The sequence below is a fragment of the Gopherus flavomarginatus genome, chromosome 4, assembly GCF_025201925.1.
Source record: "Gopherus flavomarginatus isolate rGopFla2 chromosome 4, rGopFla2.mat.asm, whole genome shotgun sequence".
Lineage (NCBI taxonomy): Eukaryota > Metazoa > Chordata > Testudines > Testudinidae > Gopherus > Gopherus flavomarginatus.
In genome coordinates, this window is record NC_066620.1 from 75,687,905 (window position 1) to 75,712,917 (window position 25,013).

Below are 25,013 nucleotides of genomic sequence, written 5' to 3' on the forward strand. Positions count from 1 at the left end.
TTTTGTAATAGAGAGAAGTCCACTGCACCTGGTGGAATTTAGAGGTGAAATCCACCCACCCAAACCACAGCCAATGGGTAGGATCAGCTGTGAAGCCAACCTCTGCTTTTTCCCCCTAGAGAGTATATACCCACCTATGGGCTGGGATAGCAGCTATAGCTGCTCTGTGCTAGTAGCATGAGGTGTTAAAACATTGGACCTTTATGAAAGTGAGCCCTATGGCTCCTCGCTCACCCTTGTGACGGCCTCACACATTAGGGACTGGCAGAGACCCTGCTTGTAGCATATAGAGTGTACAGGCATCCCTGCATGGCTGATTCGCCCACATTTCCCTCACATAAACGCTCCATGGGGCACATGAAGTGCTGAGAGCTTTGCACCACTAATACATGCATCCCTCTCTCTTCTGCACTTGATCTTTGCTAAAAAGTTAGGCGAGACCACTGGGCTTTTATTTCTAAGAGCTATAGTAGACGTTTTCACTAATCACATTGTTGATATAAATTCAAGCAAACTATAAAGAGAACAGTATATTTTATTGCTAAATTATAACAAGAGCTAATTTAGTTTTGTCAAGAAAATTCTCTTTTTATAATAACCTCTCCCACAAATTAACTTCATTGTTTTATTTTTCTTAATAAAGCCAGAATCGCACTAAAGGGACAAGCAGATAAGAAACAATTACTGCAATGGGTAACACAAGAAACCTGATGTTATTTAAAGGGCCAAATCTTGTTCCCCTCACCCACACAAGTAATCTCACTGACCTTAATATTTGCAATGGAAGAGGACAGTTAGCTGGGTTTGGCCTAATTGTTTAAAAAGGCAGCTAATGTCACTTGAGTTGATCTTTGTCCTTCTAAGAAAAGTTAAAAACCATATACGTATGCAAAAAAAAAATTGAGAAACAGGCAGAGACAGAAACAGGTCGCCTGATGCTAATCAGACACAGACTTCCAGGTTCAGTTTCTTGTCACACTGTTGCATCATCAATGTACCTTTTTCATAATTCATTATTGGGAAGTCTGAGCAGATTCATACAATTTTCTTTTTACAGCACCAAAATTCATTGCCAAATCTGAGTTCTTCTGAATAGGCAGTTCTGAGTGGCTCATATGATTAATACTGGAGAACAAAAATGGTTTTAGAGGATTTGAAGGGACAGGTAATTGGCACTGGGGTCAGAGTTCCTTTCACCTGAAGGTCAATAGTTTAATTCCAATCCCAGTCAGGAGTGACTGTAATGGCTGTGTGGTGTCCACATGAAATGTATTGATAGACTTCATATCACACATGGCACTACTGTTGGAAGTCTCAGTTAAGACAAACACTGAATGAACCTGAAAAATGAACTCAACTCTCACCCCTAAGGGTGGCTGCTGCAGCTCAGTGTTGAAGCACACACGCAGGTTGTGGTGTATGTGGAGAGGCTAGGGGAGAAACATGCACCGCTAGTCCCTATGCTGTAACTGTTTGAAGATGAACAGAGGGCTTCTGTTTCCTGAGCTCCCCAGTCAGCAGTTTTTTTGAGCCCTACCCAAGCCCCTCCCCCCCAAAAACACACCCTCTCACCTTTCTAATTCATTTATAAAACACTAATTAAAGTTTATCATTTAAATGATAATTTTTAGGATACATTTGACCAAAGTTTCTAAATCATGTGCCTCAACTTCAGATAAAACCTTCCCAGTGAGGAACCATAGGCTACTGAGCAATCCATAGTTAATAGTTTGTTTCTAGTTTATACAACAAGAATGCTATCTGCTCAATGAGGACTTTATTTACCGATGGATATTTATGTGCTCATGTTCTATTCTTATATAAGAAATTATGATGTGTGACCACAATATACGTAAGAGAACCTCTCCAAATGAAATAATCCTGATGGTTACTGTTTTAGGTGCATCTCTTCTCCTCCCAACTCAGATTTGTAGCTCTCTTTGAAAATAACAACAACATCAGTGACATACTAGAACTGTAAATGCAATTCTTAGAGACATGGTCTCTTCCATATATAGGAATATTTAGAAGTCCACAGGATATGATGCGATTAAAACTGTACGTGATATAGGAGTTCTCTGTAGTTGTATGTAGAGCTGTAATGATTAAAACAACAGCTCTTTCAACCACACAGAACATGAGCTGGGATGTGCTCTATGGAAGACTCCTTTAAGGTGTGTATAAGAGCAAATGTCACCATAAGCTCGATCCTGCACCCTTAAAGGCAGCAGTTCTGACATTAACCTTAATGGAAGCAGGCCCCCTGACCGCAAAAAGAGCAATCTGTCAAACAGAATGTGAATTCCAAGTTGGTATATTACAGCCACAAAGCACTACGTTAGCCACTAAACTTGTTTTTAATAAAAGCAAACTTGGAGAAGGAAGTTTCCCCCCCAACATCTGGGGAACAGCCACAAAGACAATGGTTCAATTCTCAGCGCATTCAACAAGGATGTAGCAAATCTGCAGAAGGGCACAAACTCCTCATTTCAAGCAGAGGCGAGCTGTCTGATTTCATTATTAAAAATAAAATTAAATTAAAAACCCAGCAGCCGACTTATTAGCTAAAAAGTTCAAAGTCTCCAAGTTTCCAGTACATGAAAAGGAGAATACATAATGGAGGAGAAAAAACCCACACACCACAACAAGCAAGCAGTACCCGCCTGGGGGCCAATTGCCTCTCCAGCAGCGGTAAGGCTGTTACTAGGCTTGCAGTACCATTTGTTCCATTACACAATCTCCTGAAGCCTTTTACAGAGAGATAAAACAACTGCCTGTACCAACACGACACATGGCTTTCCATCCCGACTCTTTGCTAATCCAGACGCTCCAACCATCTTTCTTTAAGATGCCATATGGTTGGCAGAAGCCTGTAGATCTAGCAGCACATCTGCTTGTACGCTACTTCTCTCCTCCAACTCCCCTCCTCCCCACATACAAAAGAGAGAGCAATAATTATTTAACACTATACCCAGATAAAGTGCATTTAAAGAGAAGAGGAATTATTTAGCCCTAGATACTTAAAAAAAAAATTATAGTTGCAGTAAATCATTTGCCAATCAGTGATCTCAAATAGAGCAGAAAAACAGAAGGAATGAAAGGCACACTGACAAAAATGATTATTGCTTTTGAATTACTTAAATTATTGCCACTTCAGATACTAATTTCTAAGATTTATTTCATGGGTTATTGATTCACTGAAGAGGGGACAGAGTTTTCTATGACTGCCTTTGTCAGAGGTAAATCAGACAAACATACTGGGAAACTAGAATATACCAAAGCATGCTTTGTTAGCAAGCACAGTGAATCTGTATGCTAATGAATCTGCATGAGTACACTGACACTCTGCTTTTTGGTATGATGAACAAAGATTATTGACACTGTTGAAATCCTGGTTGCACTGGCATGTAGGCATCCAGGCTGCCTCTTTGGAATCCAGCCGCCAGAAAGACAGGCTGCAAAAAGAAGTGCTGGTTATGGTGAGTTATAATTCTGACCATTTGTAATTTATAGACAATTAACAGTAACAAAACCAGTTTAATCTGGAATTTTTAAAACTACAAATAAATGCCCGTATAGTGCACACAATTTATACCTAGTGATCAGTAATGATGCTCAGTTGATAAAGGACAGGGAGAGAGGAAACTTATAGCTACAGAAAGGAAGGACTGTGCCATGAGAGTGTGAATGCTTAGATATCCAGCACTTGTATTCCACAATCACTATATATTTCCATATTCAACTTTTTATTCATCAGTAAAATAACATACAGAAATACAAGTGGTATGTACCACACAGAGATCTTCCCACAATGTTAGTCTCACGTATGGTTAACGTATGTGTCCGTACAGAAAAAAGCAGAGAATAATAATGGGAAACACCAGGCACAAGTGCACATTTTTTCTGTAAGAACAACAGTACATTATCTGTAAAGAATTCCCTCTCTCCTCCAGCCTCCACAAAATTCACTGCTTTCACGAGTAGGGACAAATCCATTGTCTCAAGCACCAAGCATTATATTATATGTATGCATATGTGTGTGTATGTGCACTAACCATGTACTGTTTAAATATAATCACACACAGATCATTGTGTTTGAACCTATCAAAAGGGAGGCTCCTCACAAACAACAGGGTGATGTTTAGTTAGCATCCTCCCCCCCAAGGGAATAGTTCCGATAAAGAGTGGTAGCCCAAAGTGCCTGCTGCAGTTTTCGTTATAATTCACCTCTTTTGAAACAACTCACTTTTAGGCACGATCTCTACATCATGGTGAATGTTTTTCATCTTAGGTTTAATCAAAATTTCTTTGCTTATTTTTGAGTTGAGGTTGAAAAAAATCCTCTCAAAACTCCACATTCCCTCTTTGAAATTTAAGCAGTTTTTAAAAAAGAAGACACAGCTACAGCTGAAGTTCAAAACCTAAATTTTGGTTTGTACAATGTACTCAGTGAGACGCAGCAACTTTGGGTTGAGTTTAATAGGGTTTGATTTACCAGCTGTGGTGATACAGTAATTACATGGAGAACAAGTGCAGTAGACAATTTTGTTGTCGACAGGTTTGTACTTAAAGGTATTTATATGTGTTCACCTAGTTAGATGCATCTCTCTCAAAGCTTGCTAGTTTTTGATGTTCATAACTTAAAACTATTTCCCCTCAAATTTGGCTTGTCTCATGCATCTCATTGCCCCTTAAGCTACATTTCAGCTGCTTAGCTGAAGAACACACCCAACTACCTAATTTTAGGTGGTAATTTCCCCATTTTTTGTTTATATATGGTTAGTGGTGGAGAGAGCTTTTACCTTTCTCCTTCCCAATGGCACAACACGCCCTGAACAGATTGCTTATAGTGGATATTTACAGACTTTTTTAATACCTATTAAATAATATTTGTTCATTAGGTTATTTCAGAGAAATGGGTGATAATCAGGTGTTTGGTTATACTTGAAGAGGACTATCATACTTTATTCTCTTTAATAATTTTATATTCATATTTTAAGATGCCTCTTACAAAATGTAAGAAAACTGAAGTAGTTTGGATAAGTATTTAACGCCCACTGTGACTGTAGTTCCTATGGATGAAGAAGCTAAAGAGGGATTCCCTGATCCTTCCTATTGCTGCATAGTGTCCCTCAGATCAAGCTCCATTTAAAACTCCAAGAACAGCTGAATAAGCGTATTCCTGTGCACATATAAATACCTTGTACAGTAACATCAGAAACTATTTTTTGGTCAATTGAAATATTCAAGTCTCAATCTGGTTCTGTGGAATCTACATGAGATTTATTTTATTCAGAATTTAGGACTAAATTATATCCAGGACTGCATAGCCATGCAGGAACATAAGGCAGAGTAAGAACAGGCTACCAGGATCCTAAACTTTGGCATGCAGGAGTAAGTGGACTCTGTGTACCTACTACAGGGGTAAGCAACCTATGGCACGTGTGCCAAAGGCGGCACACAAACTGATTTTCAGTGGCACTCACACTGCCCGGGTCCTGCCTACCGATCTGGGGCGCTCTGCATTTTAATTTAAATTTTAAATCAAGTTTCTTAAAAATTTTAAAAACCTTATTTACTTTACATACAACAATAGTTTAGTTATATATTACAGACTTATAGAAAGAGACCTTCTAAAAACATTAAAATGTATTACTGGCACATGAAACCTTAAATTAGAGTGAATAAATGAAGACTCGGCACACCACTTCTGAAAATTTGCCGACCCCTGATTTAGCCTAACAAGTTTGTTTCTTACTGCTTTTTGTATTGTCAAAAGCTCGTCATTTAATTAATACATGTTCTTTATTAATGAGATCACAGAAAATATGAATAAAATGCTAAAGAAAAATCTAACTACATTTAAAGAAAATCAGTTTTGTGGTTTTAAAATTCTGAATTTTTAAAACTGCTGTGGTCCTGGAACTTTTTTGTATCTGCATAATTTCACCAGGCTAAGGTGCACTCCGATCTATGCAAATATAAAACAATACTAGTCCTGGTTGAAAATCTATAACAAACATTTAAAGTTCTAAGAGCAAAAATAATATAGTACATAGAGGTGTATTGGGTGTCAAATCTTTATTTTTATATACATTTCTCAGATGACTAGAGGCATTCAAGCTTCAATTTTAGGGTTAGAAATACACCCAAAACATGCATAACACATCAGAGCAGCATATTCCTTGCTGTATTACTGCTTACAGAATAGTGATGTACACATTTATGTATGTTTGTAAAGTATAACTGTATGCTGCGCGCACACACGCACACACACACAGTTTTTACATCTTTGTAAGTAGAATTGCTGTTTTCGGACATCTTTTTCCAACAGAACATCATTGTAATCAAAATTAATTGGACAAAGTAGACTTCCAAAATAAAACTCTGATCTGAAAGGGATGTTTGAACATTTGGAGATCTCTGTTTAGATGCTGACATGAATATATGTGACCGGATGCACTGAGAGTCTGGATTTATGGTTCACATATGTGCCTAACAAAAGCAATCTCTTCAATAAAAGCATTGTTTCTCATGCTAAGTCTACCTTAGTTTCTAATGTCATCTCAAAGGAATGTTAGAATCTGGGACAGTTTTCTATCCAGATTCTAAAGTCTGTTCTTTAACTCACTGATGTCAGAACTATTGTCTCCCTTTTTAAGGCCCCCTGACTCATTTTTTGGAGAAAAAAAAAAGCTGCATCTCTCATAGGAGATTTTCCTGTTTATTCTGTTTAAAACACCCTTACATTTTGTGGTACCTCATCAGGGAAGAGGCTCTTTTCTCCCGCAACACACTATATTAAAACTCCAGAATCTCACTGTAGCATGACCAGTTCAACTACCATAGTAAATCTGATTTCAGGCATCCATGAGCATGATATTCCTTTATCTGAATTGTCTCTTATTTATCATACAGCTTGATATGAACATTTAGACCCCTGGTACAATTCTACAGTAATCATTAAAGGCTTGATCCTGGATAGCACAGAATCTTGTTCAAAAGCATAAGTTAAAAAGCAATGAGTAGGACAGGACTTGGAAGGGAATTCAACCTTGGTTATTAAATTACCCCTGCTACCTAGCACGATTAAGGCTCAAGAGGGAAGTGTGAATATGTACCATATTACCATGTTGAGGACTGGACCTGTGCACTCTGCATCCATGCTTTGCCTCCTTCTATTAAACTGCAGCTTTGTGAACAAAGGATTGAGCATGCTATAGGCAGGAGACTCACTATCACTCTGCACAGGAAAATAGGTCTAATGCTTTACACTGACTTGCATCTGTGAGTAGCCATCCATCTCATTTGTATTAGAGCACAATAATCTTGGACAGGGTTTTCTGGATCAAAGGCTAAGGAGTCAACATGTACCCCACACACAACAATATCAAAGATACTACCATTGTCTTGAGAAAGGAAATAGCAAAATGGGTCTCATACAGTGGGATAGTCAGTATGGGAAATTATTATTTTCTTTTTAAAACCAGTAAACCTCCTAGATACAAAATCCTCCACTTAAAATCTAACTACAGGAATAACACAGCACTGAACCCTTTTCTTTCTGCACACAGGACTGGGAGCCCTGAACAGCACTGATTGCAGATCCCGCCCCACAGAGCACTGGGATCAGTTAAACACAACACCTGGAGAGAAGATGCCAAAGCTTTCTATGATCCTAACACATCAAAAGCCTGTATCACAGGGGTAGCCGTGTTAATCTGGATCTGTAAAAGCAGCAAAGAGTACTGTGGCACCTTATAGACTAACAGACGTTTTGGAGCATGAGCTTTCGTGGGTGACGCATGCATCTGACACATGCACAGGACTCTTTGCTGCTCATCAAAAGCCTGGAGGCTTCTGAAAATAGCCAGGTGCATACAGAATTCGCATGCCCACTCTCAGAGTGGCAAGACCCCAATGTTCTATGGGATTCAAACTGGTGAAGGGATCCAAATGTAGCAGGACCTCTGAGCTGTGGAATAACAAGCTTCAACAGCACCAAATGCAAGGACAAAATAGATGCTACAACAGGGGACAAAGATGTGCTAACACTCAAGGTGCTGCCTAACTCCCATCTTGACTTTGCTGAAAGTGCCCAGTCACAGAAGGCACCGAAAGGCAAAAACTTCCCCATCTCAGAGAGATGCAGCTAAGACATAAGGGCAGCAAAGGAGCTCCTAGGCTCTCAGCCCCCTGATGAGCCACAGAGGATTTAGGGGAAGGTCTCCGCCCAGCACAAAGGTCCCAAATGCAAATTAAATGAAAATTCCTTCTTCATTCACAATTAAAATGATAAATGGGGATAATTCTGTGAAATCACATTGGACAACAACCCGTGTGTTTAATCCATGCTCTTTCACAGCATATGGTAGGAATCAGGGCAAGTTTATTTCTGCAACTGAAAAAGAAAATATAAACTAGAAAGAGGCCTGAACTACCCAGAATTTTACAAAACTCGAATGTATTTGGATCCAGGGCTTTTTTTATTCAGAGCTGTCATTCATATAAACTAGTCAATGTACAAGCAAGGGAACTTACACAACTTTTCAAAGGATGGGGACAAAATATGTTTTTACAAAGACCAAACTGCTTCCCATACTTGAGCACACTCAGAGCTTGGGCAGCAGGAGAGAGAATATATTACAAATGAGCAAACCAAAAGTTACAGTTTACAAGTGTATGCAATGTTGTTGGAGTCGTGTTGATCCCAGGATATTAGAGAGAAGGTGGGTGAGGTAATATCTTTTATAGGACCAACTTCTTTTGGTGGAAGAGGTTGTCTCTCCTTCAGCTCTGTGTAAGCTCAAAAGCTTGTTTCTCTCACCAACAGAAGTTGGTCCAGTAAAAGATATTACCTCATCCACCTTGTCCCTCTAGTTTACAAACATAACATTTCACCCATGAAATGTCCTAGTGGGATGAGTGTAATTCATACTTTGCAAAAGGCAACTTTTGACATTTTTCAACACTGGGCATATGTATTATACAAAAACAATGCAAGACTGGGTATGCATGCATCCCACATACTCAGATACTAGCGATGACAGGCTACTGCCCTTAGATGAGTGGATATGTAACATACCAACTGTAATATTGAATGGAATTACCTGCACCAATGGAACTATCATCAACTAATCAGATTCCGGCTTTCATAAGGTTGATTTTTAGAAATAAATTAATTGTTCTCATCTTCCAAGTGACAATAGCAATGTTATTTTACATCTTACAACTTAACAAGCTAAACACATACGCACCATTTATTCACTAAATGTAAAATTCACCCCTGCACACAGGGCAATACAATACCCATGCATTACTTTATCCCTCAAAGAGCACTGAAATGGGACATAAGTGGGCTTGTACAAGGCCTCCGCTTGGGAGTACAGCTTATGTTATTATACAGAGATGGAAAAATGTTGCTTTCCTTACATAAAAACTTAGGAGTGGGCCCTCATGTATGTGGAGCAGGTTTTGATGCTTAGATTATGAACTTCTTGGGACCAATATCCTATTACAAGTCTATGGAGCATAACTGATATATTTACTGTTAACCCATTGATTATGTAAACAACTGATTGCAACACTACCTGCCAGTTTGATATGAAAAATTGCTATAGTATTAAAAAAAATTTCCATGCAAGATCACAAAGGGAAAGAAAACGGAAGTTATTTGAAAACGTGGAGACAAATGAATTTTGCCAAAACCCAGAACAATTTTTACCAAGATGGAAGAGTCTATATTTTAATAACTATTTCATTAGGAATTTGACATCTGATGAGCAATATTTTCCACTTATAATAAGAAAAGACACATATGGCAGGTATACACTCTTTCTGTTTTTTCTCTGTATTAGAGCCTTTTTAGAGCTAATTACTGGACCACAGTGTTCTAGGCACTCATCAGGATCTCTACGCATTTAACAGCCTATTAACTACTTACCTAAAAATGCTGTCATTTTGGTAAGAATATGGACAGATAAAATAGAATGAAATGTGACAAAAGCTGTAAAGTTTTTAAATGGCTCTTGTTTGGGCTCACCACACACCTCACAAGGGACTGAGTATCCAAATAAGTGACTTTGAGAACTTGGTAGAGGCAAACATTTTGTTCATCACATAGTCTACAGAAATGCTTTTACAGTAAACTTTTTAGAGAAAGCTTTAAAGCATTGTTATTGGTATAACTGTTCACAAAATATCCCTTCACTTGTAAAGATGCATTGTCTAAATTACTCTGAGACATGGTCATTAGGAGAGTCCAAGTTTAAAGTAGAAAAAGGACAGAAAAAAATAGTACCATTAAAACTCAGTTTTTATTCTTTCACTTTATGTATTTATCTTTATAATATACCTCTCTTTGCCACTCTCTCCTTCCCTACTAGCTGTTCCTCTTTACTTTCTTCCTTTTGTCCCTCTGCTCACTTATTCTGCACCCCACCTTTTCCTCTCTGGATAGAAAATGTGCTCAGAGGCTTTTGTATGAATAATGGGCAAACCCCCACTGCAAAAAGAATGGGGAAAAATCCTGAACAATAATATCTGCATGTGCCAAGTAAAAGCTGCCACATGACAAAAATGAATCAGTAGTTAGAATTGTTAGGATTTTTTAATCTTTACAGTGTAACATGAGAAAGTCTCCTTATTCACTGTGGACCATCACTGTACTGAGCCCCAAACTGGAAAATATATGAAACGATTTGTGAAGAAATCTCCTAAAATCCATGTAAACATGTTCTTATGATCAAACAGTATCTGCAGATATGCATACTCTTGCCCCAGCACTCTGAATTACACAAATGAGGTGTGAAAGAATACCATAAAACATTAAGACTGACATTTTTCATAATGACGGTACTTGGGAAAATAACTTATTTACCCTAAAGGCATTTTGGCTCGATTGTTTGTAGTTTTGTTTCCTTCCAATACTCACTTGTGTTTGAGACTTCAGTATATCTAAATTCTATGAGTGTGTGAATTCAAGTTCCTTAGTGGAATTTTTTTGGATGGTTGCATCTTACAACTAGGTTCTGAAAGAGATCAGTAGGTCTATTGGTTTAGTTATTCCTAAGGGTACCAGTCCTCCAGTAGGAACCAAGAGCTACCAGTTGAATAATTCCAATGGAGTCTATTAGAATTTCTACTAGAGAAGACTGCATAAATTGCTCCTTTTGGAGAGGAAAAAGCGTATGCAGCATGTTGAAATATTGAGCAAAGTCGGTAGATACAAACACTTTTCAGATGTTGAACATTCTTCTTTTAAATGTAAATATTTTATGTTGATGTATATATAACCAGCTAATCAAGCCAATATAAAACTATTTTTAAAAGGCAAGTCCTGAATCTTATAGAATTTACATGTCTGACCTTGTCTTTTTTTTAAAAAAATGCTTCATCAAGGTGCTTGCAACTGGCTTCTACACTGCAGCATTTGGATGGCCTCATAGTTGTCTGGGTGAGTCTACATCACAAATGCCTGAGCTGAGGATGATAAAAATATCAACTAAACTTGTACATGTGGCTTTGAGCCCAGGCTACCATTCCACAACCTCTTCCCAGTTTAACCTGCATCCACTTTCAACCTGCAGCATCCTTCTCCAATTGGCTGACTGAATAAAGAATGAACAACCCAAGTTGGACAAAAGCTCCCATTGTAGGCTTTCCCGTCAACACCTACCAGGCCTTCAAAGCTGAGGCCTTCACAAGCTTTTGCAAGCTGAAGTGTGTGATGTACTGGTTTTATGTGTTTGATATTGCTCACTAACAACTGGTCCTCAGAGAGGTAAGGGAGGCCTCTGCTAAGCTTACTCTGATCAGCTTGAAGAAAGCCTTTAACTTAAGCCTAAGGATCACTGTACTAGTCCTATCTATGCAGGAATGTGTGAGAGAGTTCATTACTTGCAGGAAGACTAAAAGCTAAAATTCTGGCTCCTGAAAACAAAATAATTCTTATATGTGTGTATATATTGTTAATCAAAATTATAATTATTATTTTACATGCATAGTTACTGCATAAATCTTATTCCAATTCTCATTAAATGAAAGACTACAGTACTCTACAATGGTGATAATCTAGTATTTTGGGTAGTTGCTATAGAGTACTGTTATATATATTTACAAGAGATCCCACTGCGTGTTTTTCATGTAAGGTCTTCATACAATGGTGCCTTTTCCAGTAATATTTCTAAGGACTTATGTTTCATTTAATACAGCTAGGAAAAATACACTTTCATATGTGGAGGCAACTCATGACTTTATCCTGTTCCCCCTCCCCCTCCCTTCTGTGCCCTACTTCATGATTAGTAACTGAATTTTATTAGTGGTCAGTCACCCCAGCATTCTTACAAATAGTGCTTTCTGTCACCCAGGTTTTGCATTTGGATTAATTTCATGTCAGCACCATTTCATACTAATTCACTAAAGCTAAAAGATTGATTTTGGTTTTATTTTCAAGGAAAGGATTTTCTGGGTTAAGTCAAATTTATTTTTGTCCATTTAATTTTTTTTTTAACATATTGTAGAGTTTGGAAGCATTACCTTTTTGTTTTAGAAGCAACAATCTGTTCAGAGAACATGAACTTGTCCTTATAACACATCAAGTTAATTTAAGGGTTATCTGCACAAAAGTTCTCCAGGTTTCCTTCAGCTTTCCTCATAAAAGCTCCAAAAATGCTTCACAAACTAGATACACAGTAATGAAATACAGCCATGTCAGAGATAGGTAGCATACTACAGAACTGTGCAAGAAGAGGAAACTAGAGAGTCAAGACATGATGCTAAACCCCCACTCTTAAAAAAGTATCTTGGGATCTTTAATATTTATGTAGAATAGACAAGACATTGTTTTTAATGGTCGTGTCTGAAAGACTCCTACATGCTGTGAAGTGCATAGTACCTAATTTATCTAGCTCAGAAGGATGAAGTGCTGAATAGACCCTGTTGGGATGTGAAGCTCTGGTAGGAAATACAGACAAACCCAACCTTTAGCTCACTAAACCATTCCCTTCCAATTTAGGATAAACAACTGAGTGCAAAACATTACTTAATATATAATGTAAAGCATGAACTAATATTCTTGTGTGTCAACTAGTAAACTGCAAACATAAGAGGAATGGGTAGATGGAGATGGTTAACTTCACTGGCATCGGCAGTTGTGGTGCCTCCTGTGACAGGTGAGACAATATTCTGGAAAAACCTTGCTGAATTAAGTTTAAGTATCTTAGGAGTTAATGGTATTAAAAATGCAAATGTGTATTTACTATTGAGGGATTGTATGTAATTCCAAGGGGGAGGGGAACCACAGCTCTCCAGGAACTAAGACCACTGTGAGGTGATTAGGCAAATTCACTCAGTTAAAACACCTCCAGAGAGCTACTACCATCTGGAGAGAATATTACATATACTGGTTCAAACTGGATTCTCAAGGGAGCAACAGGAAAAAAGAAAGGCTATTTAACCAAAAATCTTGAGTTAAAACTGATTCAGGGCCTTCTTTCTGATACATCACACAGACAGGATCTCTAGTGCAAAGAGGTCTCCATCCTTAGGGAAGGGTTGGAAGGCCTTTGGCCCACTCAGACCCCAGAAGACTTGGGGGCTGGTTCTGAGCAGAAGCTGTGATGAGCTTATGATCACAGGAAAATGCCTTGATAGGGTCTGAAGAACTATTCACCAGCCAGAGCCCTTGTTAGAGTCAGGGGGTGATCTCTGGTAAACTTATTAGCATGAATTTAAGTTTTTATTGTTTTTAAATGTGTTTTCTCTGTAATGCTTTGACTTTAAAAATAAAAGTGATTGCTTTGAAAGAACTGTGTAGTAAGTTATAACTGTTGAAAATTACATTTTCTATGTCTGGGAGAGAAGCGAAGCAGGCCTGCTTTGGCAGCCTGGCCTTTGGGGAATAATGATGTAAACAAGAACTACTCAGCCTGAAAGTACCCTGGTCAGAAGGGAGAGAAATGTGTCTCTCCAGCCAAGAGAGATGATAGCTAAGGAGCTTGGAACCTAGAGTTGGTGCCCTTGCTAGACCATGGAGGGCGAATACAAGTGCAGCTGACCTGAACTGTGACACCTCCCATTTCCAATGGCAATGAGACACATTCTGAAATTTTGATCTTAAGTACTGAGCTACAGTGAAGTTCGTTAAGTCAACCCATTTAGAGAAAAGAAAGTGAAGTCCTATAGCGAGCCAGATATCACATATGATGCCATCACACATGGTTACATGTTATTTGCTAACCTTTTGACACTGGGATTTTAACTTCCCTATTCTGTGCACTAATTCGGAGTTCTTCAGTGCTCACTGCCAGCAGCTCTGGACTCCTCAGTGTCAAGAGGTCAATGATTCAGCGTATATCTAGACAGTAAGATGGACCCTAGGTATATTTTTATTTTTTCCCTTTGATCATCCTTACATTTAACTGTATTTCAGTAAATTATCCATGTAGTTTTTATTTTGACAGCTCTCTTTACAGCAGTAAAACAAAATGTGTGCATTGCAAATGGCAAAGATTCAAATTTCAGTTATGTTTATCCAAAATAGCACTGAACTGCTTCTGTACTTATGCTATACTGCCTACAGACTTACGGAAGGGAAAACAGATGGGATGAATTTAGCAGGGAAACAGCTGTGGCTTGAAGAAGAGACAAGCAAAAGTTTTGCTATCAGGCTTCATTATGTATCAAGGTACCAGTAAAATGTGTATCCGTAAGGCAGCCAAAAAAGTGTTTTTCATTTGACTAGTGATAATTACCTTTTCTCAACAGCTGACAATGTTCTAAGTAGCATTAAATAGGTATAATAATTAAGCAATAAGACAAGACAAGCAGTGCCTTGCTGGGGATTATTGCTCGCCTCGGGTGTGTTGTGAGGCATGAGACTGAAGGGTGACTGACTTCAGCCACCTGAGAAATGCAATAATCCCCCAGAAATGCACTGCCTGAAGTGTATTACTGCTATTACAAATGGAAATTTAAAGAGGGCAAAATTTAAAACACATTTTCTCTGGGTTTTATTGACATAGGGATGACATTGAGAAAGTCAATGAGAAAATTCCATTTGTGTCCAGCCTTTTTAAGTCATTTTCCAGTGATACATATGCCTCATTTCAGCTCACTTGTGCATTTTACTTATAAAGCTCAGTTGTGATGCATATTTAAATGAATGGGTATTTGTGTAAACTGACTAATACATTTGCAATATGGTACAGCAAACAACAATAGCTCTCATGGCAGCAACAGTTAAGGTTACAAAACCATTTTAATTAGACTCCTCTTTTTGTTTTTTAGCTCATGTGTTTCCAAACATGTATCCTGTAGAGCTGTCCATGCTTGGCATCAATCCATAGGTGAATTTTTTTATTTTTGAAAGTTGGAAAAAAATTGTTCAACCATGGAGTTATCCAACCAGAATAACCATATTTAGGGGGGGAAAAAAGATTTTTTTGTATATGTGTTACTTAAAAAGGCTGACATTTAAAGGCTAAATTCATGCTGGTATGGGTGAGTGCAGCATTGTTACTATTAACAGAGTTACACCAGCTTATATCAGCAGTGAAGTGACCATAACACACCAAGAATTGGTACTCTCTGTGGAGGAGTTGTGGCTGTTTGAAAAACAATCTTTAAAAATGACAATGCTAGTAATTAAATGGCTACTATGCTTACACACTAAAATGTTGTACTAAGGTTTAGGCTACACAATGGCTGTCACTATTTGTTGGAACTACTGGCCTGATCTTGGAGGTGGTCAGTACCCCTGACTTCCACTGAGTTCAGAGTACTAAACCCTGCTCAGGATCAGGACCTAGGCAACTATACACGGTAGCCTGGCTTTGTGTATATTTATAGTGGGGTAACAGAGATTAGAATCTGATCTGAGTTTAAAACTGACACATTTTTCAAATCTCAGTTCCTTCCTCAAACACATGCACTTATTTTGTTTTCCAATCAACAAAAATTAAGTGAACAAATCTAGATTAATGCATTAGCCTCTCCCATTGTTTCCACATTTCCCATCCCTACTTTAATTTAACATCAAATCACGCAAGGTAATGAGCATCTACAATGTTCCCTTGGGTATACAGGAATTGCAGATCCTTAACATCTCTCATGATTTGGCCATTAGCATGTACTTCCTGGAGTCTTTGCTTCAGTGTGACTTCTCCTATAAGGTCTGAAAGAACACACCCTTACACTATCATCTTCTTGGGTCAGAATATTGTCTTATCAGAGCAACATTAACTCATATGAATTGTAGGTCTCTACTCTAATTAGCCTTTAGGTTTTAAAATGAATATTGCTCTTTTTAGAGAACATTCAGAGGTGACTGACAAAAATAATTAGAGCCACAGAAAGACTTTCACATGGAGAGAGACTGAAAAAAATGGGATGATTTACTTTAAAAAAAAGAGATGAACAAGAGGGTGCATGATAAAAGGTATAATATGAATGATATAGAGGAGACAGTCTGGGCACATCTGTTTGCCCAATCGCATAATACAAAAACAATGGGATGTTCAATTATATTGAAAGGCCGCAAACTTAAAAAATGATAAAAAGATTCAAAAAACAAAATAAAAACACACTATTAGCTTGCCTGTGGAACTCACTGGCACAAGATCTAGCTGAAGCCAGCTGCACAGTAGAATTCAAAAAAGGGGACAGTTATATCATTAACAAGAACTGCTACCATCACATTCAACAGGAGCAGAAGAACTGCTACCATCACATTCAACAGGAGCAGTACTGAGCCCAGCAGAATCAAACTATCATGATTATTAGAAAGAAAAAAAACCCTCTTCCAACAGTCTTGCAAAATTCTACTCACTTCTTTGTTGCTGGGAAAGTAAATCATCATTAGTTTCAGGTCCCTCCCCTCATGATGATCATTTTGGTAACAAGCAGATGTATAGATTCTGAGCTGGTAAATTTTCACGACAGTTTGCCAGGCTGCTTTAGCAGTACTCGTCTATCCTCATTTTAAGTTCTCCATTATAGGAAAACTGCAAGTTAAACAGCCTGAGCCTAAAATCTCAAAGAGGTGTATAAAAACAGCGAGAGCAGAAGCAAAAGCAAATTTGCTACTGCTTAAAGAAGTTTGCCAAATGGATTGGTAGTTAGATTTTATTGCTATTGCGAGTTCACGTAAGGCCAATCAAAGATCCCAATTATGGTTAAATACCTAAAGTAGATATTTGCTGTTGAACTGCTGCATAGTATCAGCCTCTGGTTGGTAATTGTAAACATCTTATTTTATATCCTGAAATATCAGAGGAATACAACACAGAAAACTGAACTTTAAACACACAGATGCCAGGACCGGCGCCAGGGTTTCTTGCAACCTAGGCGCACAGCCATTTTGCCACCTCTCGCGCTGATCCCGCGGCTCCGGTGGAGCTCCCGCAGGCATTCCTGCGGAGGGTCCGTTGGTCCGTGGCTCCTGTGGAGCTGCCGCAGGCTTGCCTGCGGGATGTCCACCGGAGCCGCGAGAGCAGCCGACCGTCCGCAGGCATGCCTGCGGCAGGTCAACTGGAGCCACCTGCCGCCCCCCCGGCAAAATGCCGCCCCCTCAATAATCCTGGTTCCCTTGGGCGATTGCCTAGGCTGCCTAAATGGTAGCGCCGGGCCTGACAAGATGCAATCACAATATGGAATGAAGAAAATTAGGTGACTATAAATTAAGTCAAGGCCTTAAATGCTCAATTTTTTAGAAAAAACAGGAGTACTTGTGGCACCTTAGAGACTAACAAATTTATCTGAGCATAAGCTTTCGTGGGCTACAGTCCAGTTCATCGGATGCATAGAACAGATAGAACATATAGTAAGGATATATATATATATATATATATATATATACACACACACACACACACACACACACACACACACACACAGAGAACTTGAAAAGGTGAGAATAGCCCTACCAACTCAAAAGAGGCTAATTAATTAAGATGAGCAATTATCAGCAGGAGTCTAAAGTATCAAGAAGGAGGGTTTTCTTTTTCTTAAATGTATGGAAGCAAATATATACTCATCCCAACCTGCTCAAAATTGTTGAATGCTCTGCCTTTGAGGTAGGACGGTTTGCCTTCCAGGGCAATCTATTTTGAAAAGACTGTGCCGCTGGATTGCTCTATTTTCTTTGTATATTTGAGACTTTTAGCCAGTGCCTGAAGTGAATGAGTTGTTTTGTTATTGCTATTGCTATTACTTATACAATTTTATTTATATGGGTCTGCTAGGATATGATTACTATGACATGTTGATCCAGACCATTCATTTCTTGGCTGAACATCTTTGGCATATGTTTCTCCCATACATACGACAAAAGGGAGGTCCATGAATACCAATTTAACCAATTTTCAGCACTGAACTGAACACCCTGACAAGGCCGAGTGGTTCAGAGAAAAGATCACAGTGGTTAAAGGATGTTGGTACAGCTGAGGCAGAAATTAGCAGGCATGCTCTCTTTCACATGGTTGTTCATAAAACTCTTACCTGTTTGGTACCATGACAAGGGGCCCCATTCTCATCACTACAAACAGCTCATTACGATGGAACAGACCTCTGAGAGCTTTTCCTAGTACAACTGAATAGGATTTAATTGCAGTGCTCCAAGTGCACCTCTAGTGATATCTGTCTACTCCAGCCCCTCTGGAGGAATCTGTTTTGGGACACACATTTCTAGGACTTGGCATGCCAAACAACAGACTCTTGTTTGGGCTGTCAAGAGCATCACCTTGCCTATTTCTGTAGTAAGATCAGTCTGGGGAAGGCCTTCATCAACATTAGATTAATGTTTAGCAATGAGAACCATATTAACCAACAATTGTGCTGGTTGCAGAAAGTGATAAGGACAGCCTGGGTGCTTGCACTACACTCTCTTAAATACAACACTTATTTCAGGGCTTGCTATATTTCTGGATAATCAAAAACCTGGTTTACAATCTGCAAGTTAAAGACTTCTGCTGCCACAGTTAAGAGGTGAACATGAATGTAAAGTATCCAGATATCTGTTTTTGGAGGGATTTGCTTGTGGAGTGCAAAGGCAGGCAGAGTACCCCAGTAGTATTGGAGTGGGGTGGGAAAACACTCACACGAGAGGCCAACTACTGTTTCCTTAAAGGGTGTATTGGCTTCTGAGTGCTCGCAGCTGCTGAAGGGCAGAGGGGTCACACATTCTGACTGCATGGATATACATGTTTTTCCTATGTGTAAATTAACTGTAATGTCTTGTCATAAATCTGCCTTGCAATATTGTCATGGACATTTACCAGCCTTGTCACAAAAAAAAAAACTAGTCCATGGCCTTTTACAGGGATGATAAAAAAAATTAATATTTAAAAGAAATCACTCATTTTGGGTGAATGGGCAAGGAGAATTTTGCAAGGCTATCAAATATTATTATTTGATGCTTCTAGGTGTCTTACATTCTATTAATAAATTAATCAGTACACTAGATACTCTAATGAAAATTCAAACAGAAAAACCCACAATATGGAAATTGTATGCAATACTTTCCCTCCAACCATTTGACATTACCATGTCAAGATTAGCAAGGACTGAGTTACACAGAATTGTAGAACATATTTTCCTCGATTACTCTGTCTTTCACTTACTGTAGATGCTTTCAGGTCTGTATCAGCTAAGATTATTTTTTGTTTTATACATCTGCTGTTCATGTAGTTGAAGAATAAACTTTTTTTAGATAATATTTTGTGGGGAAAATTCAGTGTGTTATGTGATAGAAATGATAAATATTTTAAATGGAAGCACTAATATAAATAAATAAATAAATAAATAGCTAGCAAATAGACAAATACTTAGCTAGAGAGTGAGAGGGAGGGAGAGATTTTAAAATCCAGTTTCTATTCCAGACCATGTGTACTGTGTGCAAACAGCCAAGCACATTAAACAGAAGCCAAATACATTTTCAGATTCTGACAGGATTTGTTTTCTATATAGAATCTCATCCTTTCATTATTTCCTAATATTACTTCTCTGGAGTGTTGTGTTTCCCAACCTACAATGAAAGTCTTTCTAATGGCAGTGTATAAGTGATAGAGATAACCCCAAATCCTGGACAGAGATGAGAGTCTCATTTGGCTACACTGCAATGCAGAATGTAGCGACACAAAGCTTTTCAAAAAAGAGAAACTCCTTGAATGAAAGGCTATACGAACAACGTGACGTCCAATTGTTGTGGCAATCCAGCTGCCATGAAGCTCCCCATATAGATATCTGGGTATGAGTATGGATGCTTAGAAAAAACACCTATATTTTTATATATTGAGACACCTTTAGTACCAGATAAATTAGAGAGATGTATGTATTTGTCTTGGTTTGCTTTCGTTATAAACATGAACACATTTTAATTAAAAAACAAGACTCACTTTTCTGGACATTTGACTCTACACTTAGCTATTCCCCTACAGATGTCTGAAGACAGACATGTCTATTACATACAAGGTCACATTAACATTTTCTTCTCACTTAAAAAAATAATATTAACCTATCTATAATAAGGATCAGGAGGAAAATATATTCAAAATACTAAGGACATTGGATTAAAAAGGGCCTTTTAATAACTTCACTTTTCCTATGTTTCCCCCCCCCCCCACAGATAATTATTTGCAGTAGTATGTAAACCATTCATAAAAATGTAGGCTTTTTTAATGTAAATTGATTGACTTGATTATCAGGAAAGGATTTTGATTTTTAATTGACTGTTTTACTAGAAGTTTGCCAAAGAAATTCACAGAAATTCAAATGTCTCTGAGTAAGGAGGTAGTACTCCTAGTAAATCAAATATTGTGACATAGGTCTGAGATTAACTTCTCTACCCGCCTCCCGCCAAATATTATATATCCAGACCATATCGCTTAAAAGCATAACACAACACACTTTTAAAAGGAAATCTCTTAGGATTACTTTTTTGGGAGTGGGGGCAGGAAGAGAACTTAAGACATGATTTTATTGCATTTTGTTTTACTCTCTAAGTGACCCATTTAAAGGTCCATTTTAAACTCTATTTTTGCAGATAAGGCTATCCATGAAAATCAGGCATTTCCTCATAAGAAGAATACACACATAATTCATCACATATTGTGCTATACAGACATCTCTAAACAGTTGTTGTGTGCTTCACTGGAATGTCTGAAGGGAAGACCACCCCAGGTAGTTGGCTGCAGACACATCCTAGCAGCATGGCACATAGTTATGAATTGACACATATAATCTTTATAAATCCAATGTCTATGAAGTCAAGCAAATCTTCTTATTTATAGTAACAGGCAAGAGCAGATCTCTGCCGTCTTGTTACACAGATGGTTATAACATTTTTATAGTTAACTTACAACCACTGATGCCTGAGGAATAGAAACACATCTGCCCCAAACTGCCAACCCCGTAGGCTCTCTCTTTTCAGCTACCAGAAACATAGTTGAAATAGGTGTAAAAAGCCCATCTATATAAATGCTCTACACAAATTTGTGCATGTGTGCATACATGCTCACACATAATATATAAATTATTTAGAGTATTTATATTAGATATAAAAATAGACAGATCGCACAGTGTTGGAGTGTAAAATCCTGTTCTGCAGGTACAAATGTGAACAAACTACTATTTGCCTGGTACGTTCCTCCTAGCACAGGACATTTCAAGCAACCAGAAAATAATAAACGATCACATACCAAAACATGCAAGCCAACCCTCATCACAATAGACTAGCCTTTTAAGAGATTCTAAACAACTGGAGGAAATTATAATGAAGTATTGACCATTTTGCCAGCAAAAATGTTCTCTGATTTTCAGACTATTATTGTACAGAACATCCATATCCCCATTTAGAGTATTCTAAACAATCCTTGAAAAACAATATTTACAAGACTCCAAATCAATAATTTATTGATAATATAAAATAACTTCAAGGATCCACATGCACTTTATAAACTATGGTCCATATACTCCATCTGATTGCCTAGTTCAGGAAAAAGAAGAACTATGGAGTAGGGCCTGGCAGGCTAATGCAAAGAAAGGACATGGTTAAGAGAGATGCTCTCAGACTACATGTAGACATCTTTCCCCGTTTGCTGTAACTCCACACTCCACCTAGGCTCTAAGAAGAAGGGTGCAGGCCAAGGTTTGGAAGAAGAGCTAGCTACTCTAAGTAACATGCTTCCTTTTACAGCCAGTGGCCATTCCAATGGAGAAAGGTCAGAGAGTTGATGGTGCCTGAAGAGATGAACTGTGCTCAAACCCTTACATTAACCAAAATCATTCTAATAGTTAGGAAGGGGAGTCTATTAGAAAAGTCGAGTGATAAGTAACAAGTGCTCAATACACCAGACTAGATCAAAATCAATTAAAGCTTAAGAGAGTTGAAAAAACTTGCCTATGATAGTATGGTTGTATATTAATTACAAATTAATAAATTCAGTCATTAATACACCTAAAGCGAGTCACCCTCAACTCCTCCCTGTCACTAACTAGTACAGGTCCCATCACTACAACAGGGAGAACTGTGTGCAGAGTACTTTAAAATTGGTACTGAAAGTATAGACAATACACACCACGAGCCAACATTTCAGGTGAATCTAAAAATGGCAACCAGATTAAATATCCTGTAGAACTTTTTAATTTATTTATTTTGGGAGGAAAGGAAGGTGGTAGTGGTTTGGTTTAGGTTTTATTTTTGCTATATTTGATCTTATATTCCTTTGCTGGTTGCCTTTATTTATAGCTGGCCTTGTAATATCTTTTTTCCTCTTAGCGAGAAAAAAAATACTTTTTACTATTAAGAGTCATTTTCTGCAGAATGGCAAAATGCAGACTTTAATGACAAAATTATATTTAAAAATAGAAATGATACTAACACGTTCTTTGCAGAACTGTGTTCAAAGTGACATTTCTCTGAGATTCAGAATTGTAACGTTACCAAGTAAAGTTGACCCCACATCTCCAGTGACAGAGCAATGACACTGTCATCTTGATCAAATGCCACAATTTAGACAATGCTTCTGAACTAATTTACTCACCCTCAAAAATCCATCTTAAAATTAAAAACACATGGGAACAAGAAGATAATAAAGAACAAGCTGATGTAAAAAGAAGGCAGGTAAAAGAAAGAAGGGAGGACAAGCCATAGAGGGCATCATGGGCTGCTAGATCAACAACAACAACAACTGTACAGCCCATTTAAGCTTCAGAGAGAATCCTAACATCTCTCCTTCACTCCCACAAATTGCAAATTTCTCAGCTCAATTCCATTTCAATAGCAGGTGTCAATCATCTATCATTCAGATGGACATCTACTTTCTTTTAATGACACATTTCACTGAGCAAACAAAACTAAAAGGGATCAATATTTACATTATATTCAAAGAAGTGACTCAAAAACAACTTTAATTATTGTAATTTAAATATAAAATAACCTTGTTCTTAAAAACACTCCATATCATCAGAACAGATGTTTATAAACAGCATAGTTTTCTATAGAGAAAGATAGAAATAATAGGGGGAAAAGTGTTATCTTGTCTATTTCATTGACAGAAACAGTTCCAAGCTGCTCCTTCAAAACAAGTTGACTGATCAATTAATAAGGTCTTACTCTAACTACTGTTTCATGGAACTCAGAAAGGACTATAAAATAGGTTATTGCCCCTGTCCTTTGTATCTCAAAGCAAAAAACAAAGCGATGACAAACAAGAGTTACCTTTTTTCCTCACTATAAATACCATATTTCATTACAATATAAATGCAAATGTGTATTTGTAGAACATCTCTCATCTGTGACAACAAATTATTGATTCACTCAGTATTTGTGAAATATCATAGACATCTGATGAAACACCAGAGAGCAAAGAAGAGAAAATGTGGTATTAATATCCAAAGTAAAGGATGATGATCATTGCAGTTACCATCCATCAGGTTTAACTATAATATAGAAGGAGAAGACTCTATAAACATCTAGAGGGCAACACGATTATGAACAATACGTAGCGTTTATGAAGAACACCGACTTCTGGTTTTGACAGAATTACAAAATTAGTATATGAAGGGACTGAAACACAGATAGCCTGTTTCAATTTTATAAAGCATTTGACTCATGGAAAGTTAAAATCAATCTGAATTAATTTTGAGAGTGATAAAAATATTGTCACAGACTGAAAACTGGCTGAAGAACAAACAAGAGGATCAATAAATGGAAAATAAACTGGACTATATTCACTAAAAGTGAGAAACCTGGAAAGCAGTAATGCCTAAAGAGACCTTGCAGTAACAGCATATAGCAAATTAGAAGCAAGCTTACTGTGTGATACAGCAGCAAAAAGTGTTATTTGTGGTTGCATACAAAGAAGAAATGCATCACTGTGCAGAGGGGTAATCATTCTCTATACCACTTTCATGAGACCTCTACAATTTGAGAAAAAGGCTGAACAATGCAGCAAACTCCATTACTGTTAAGTTAAAAAAAAAAAATGAAGAATAGCCTGGGTAAGGCAGCAGCAGGCTGCAGAGATCTAGAATAGCAGACTAAAAACCTCACTATGATTTTTGATTTTGGGAGGAGAGCATCAAATGCATATGCTAGAAAACAGTGGCTTTTTGTGACTTGCTTTTATACTTAGTGTACATGAACAATTCATAGTCAAGTTCATGACCTTTGGGAACAAACTTAATACATTAGCTTAGTTAATACTGAAATCTACTACCGTTCTTCATTGTGGAAGTTGTAAAACAACCTTACTGTGATTTTAAAGCTGTTTCTGATAACATTCTATTAACTACCTGGAGTTTAAATAAATACAGAATTAGATCAACTATAAAACCAAAGCATTCATCGCTTTCCCCTTTAATATGCTGGTAAAAATCTCTTAACTATGGCCCAGTTAGATGATGATTATGCCATATTTATACATTATAAAATATTAAATTTAGGAAAAAACACAGTTACTGCACTGGTTTTAGTGCTCTCCATCATTAATAGCAATAGGAGACGTTGAGGCACT

At 37.7% G+C, this 25,013-nt stretch overlaps 2 protein-coding genes across 12 annotated transcripts in view; one reads left to right on the plus strand and one right to left on the minus strand.

Moving 5' to 3' along the window:
• The window catches only part of AKT3 (AKT serine/threonine kinase 3), a 336,511-nt gene extending 322,703 nt beyond the window's left edge, over positions 1–13,808 (plus strand). The window contains exon 16 of the mRNA XM_050950427.1: positions 7,575–13,808. The gene's annotated coding sequence lies outside the window, so the exon portion shown is untranslated. The remainder of the gene's footprint in view (positions 1–7,574) is intronic.
• The window catches only part of SDCCAG8 (SHH signaling and ciliogenesis regulator SDCCAG8), a 147,573-nt gene that overhangs the window by 26,770 nt on the left and 95,790 nt on the right, over positions 1–25,013 (minus strand). The gene's annotated exons all lie outside the window — the stretch shown is intronic.